The 2,649-nt window shown below is 39.2% G+C and overlaps 1 pseudogene; it reads left to right on the forward strand.

Annotated features, from left to right (window-relative positions):
• The first annotated feature begins 973 nt into the window (after positions 1 to 973).
• Positions 974 to 1,832, forward strand: LOC144253411 (enolase-phosphatase E1 pseudogene; annotated as a pseudogene).
• The last annotated feature ends 817 nt before the right edge of the window (positions 1,833 to 2,649 follow it).

Consider the following 2,649-nt stretch of genomic DNA (forward strand, 5'->3'; position numbering starts at 1 on the left):
AAAGGAAAAAAAAGAAGAAGAAGAAAGAAACCTATTTCCAAGGACAGTGAGAGACAACACCATATTCAATAAAAGACCTGATCAGAATCACTCAGGACAGAATTCATATGCCAAGTACACAATAGTATCGCAATGAAAAGTAAAGGAATATGCTTCATTTGTTGTTTTAAGAATCTATCCTGGAAGAAAACATAACCTATGCCACCCTCACCCCCAAAAGGAAGAAAGGTCACCATGCTGTAAAACATCTTTTTCTGAATATGAATTGAACAAACAGGAAACCCAAAGTGAAATGATAAAACAACAGAATGAAATTTTTAAAAGAGGAATGGGGATTGTAACCTATGGATACATACTGAGGATCATACTTATTAAAGAATTAATAAATATATTGGAAAATGTATAGAACAAAATAACCATAGCTAGAAATTAACGAATATCATGAAGGAAGGCCTCGAAAATTTTAGGAAAAGCAGATAAATTCATAAAGACATTAAATTAACAGAAAGTAACTAATAGATGCAAAAGACAGATAAGGGTAATCCAACCTAATAATCACTGGTATCCATGAAATTAAGAATTTAACAAATGGAATGGAAAAGTTAAAACATAATAAGTAAAATTAATTAAAATTGTTTTCCTATGATGAAAAACAATAATAAAATCTCAATCTGGAAAACAAAAAAATAGAAGAGGGCTCAGTGGAAATTGATACACTATGCTCCACATCAAGATACTTCCTGATGGCAACACCAGCGCCTCTTCCCCTACCACCTCAGGAACCCACGAGAACCGCCCCTTTTCCTGCCCACGTGGTCTGGGCCTGCTTCGCTGCCTCGTTTAGTTCTGACCCCTGGACGGCGGTCCTCTCCACTTGCTAGTCCGCGGAGGTATCCTTTCTTGCGCGCTTCAGACCCCACGAGGTCGCCACCTCCGAGGTTGCTGCGGGGCTCTCGCAAGCCTGAGACTGTCTTGAGGCGCAGCCGGCGCCGCCCTCCACCCTCCCTACCAGCCTTCCGATTTCCGTGGTAACATCTGGGAGGGAAATGGTCGTGTTTTCGGTGCCCGCCAAAGTCACTGTGATCTTGTTAGATATCGCAGGTACCACAACCCCGATTGCTTTCGTGAAGGACATTTTATTTCCTTACATCAAAGAAAATGTTAAAGAGTATCTGCAGACACATTGGGAAGAAGAGGAGTGCCAGCAGGATGTCAATCTTTTGAGAAAACAGACTGAAGAAGATGCCCACCTGGATGGGGCTATTCCAATCCCTGCAGCATCTGGAAATGGGGTAGATGAACTACAACAGATAATCCAGGCCGTTGTAAATAATGTGTGCTGGCAGATGTCTCTGGACCGAAAGACCACAGCACTCAAACAACTGCAGGGCCACATGTGGAGGGCAGCATTCACAGCTGGACACATGAAAGCAGAGTTCTTTGAAGATGTAGTTCCAGCAGTCAGGAAGTGGAGAGAAGATGGAATGAAGGTGTATATCTATTCTTCTGGAAGTGTGGAGGCTCAGAAACTATTATTTGGGCATTCTACAGAGGGGAATATTCTTGAGCTTTTTGATGGTCACTTTGATACCAAAATTGGACACAAAGTAGAGAGTGAGAGTTACAAAAAGATTGCAAATAGCATTGGATGCTCAACCAACAACATCTTGTTTCTAACAGATATTACTTTAGAGGCCAGTACTGCTGAAGAAGCAGGTGTGCGTGTAGCTGTGGTGGTGAGACCTGGCAATGCAGGATTGACAGATGATGAGAAAACTTACTACAGCCTCATCACATCCTTCAGCGAACTATACCTGCCTTCCTCAGCATAGGGGAAACTTCCATAGAAGACCAAACTGTTCCTCAGAGTTGTCCCCCTAGTGTCTAGTTTTATTCTAATGGCAAAGTAACTTACTTCTATACGTACATATGTATGCAAGTATATGTATGTGTATGGTCATTAATTTTCATGGGCACATAAGTGAGGGGGAAAAGAGTCTTAAGTTCAGTGAAGAAACTTATTTAAAGATGCTCTATATGTAGACATAGTTTGAGACCCTAACAGTAACCCACATTGAGGGCAAATTGTAGTTGATAGAAGAATACAGATCAAATGTGTTATGATTATCAAATCCTATACCAAAATGAGAACTTAGTTTTGAAAATTATTCAGAGGCCTATTTTAAATACTGGAAATACTTCAGAGACATTCTTAACAATTCATTTCCCTTGTTTAATGGCGAGTTAGAAGAGTTACAATAGCTGTATTTCATATTTGCCTCCCTTGGTACAAAAGATAAATTTGTTTCTGCTCCAAAAGAGCAAAATAAGGAAAGAAAATTTACCTGAGTCTAGATTAGTCAAGTATTTGTTACTGAAGAAGAAAATTACTAATCATGTGGCACCCATAGCCAGCACTCACCTTATCAACGAAAAACATGCAGATATAACAGCTAAAAAGGAAATGTGGTTCTTTATGTCAAACAAAATGATTCTAATTCTGCTGGTTTTACCAGTTGCCTTTCTAACTTTATCTTCACACAGTTTAAAAATATATATTAATTGCTACTTACTATTTTTTAAAATAAAGTTTTTGCTGAAATTAGTTCATAACACCCAGAAGAGCCCTAATATGTAATAGTTTCCCCT

This window comes from Urocitellus parryii, chromosome 2 (assembly GCF_045843805.1).
Source record: "Urocitellus parryii isolate mUroPar1 chromosome 2, mUroPar1.hap1, whole genome shotgun sequence".
Taxonomy (NCBI): Eukaryota; Metazoa; Chordata; class Mammalia; order Rodentia; family Sciuridae; genus Urocitellus; species Urocitellus parryii.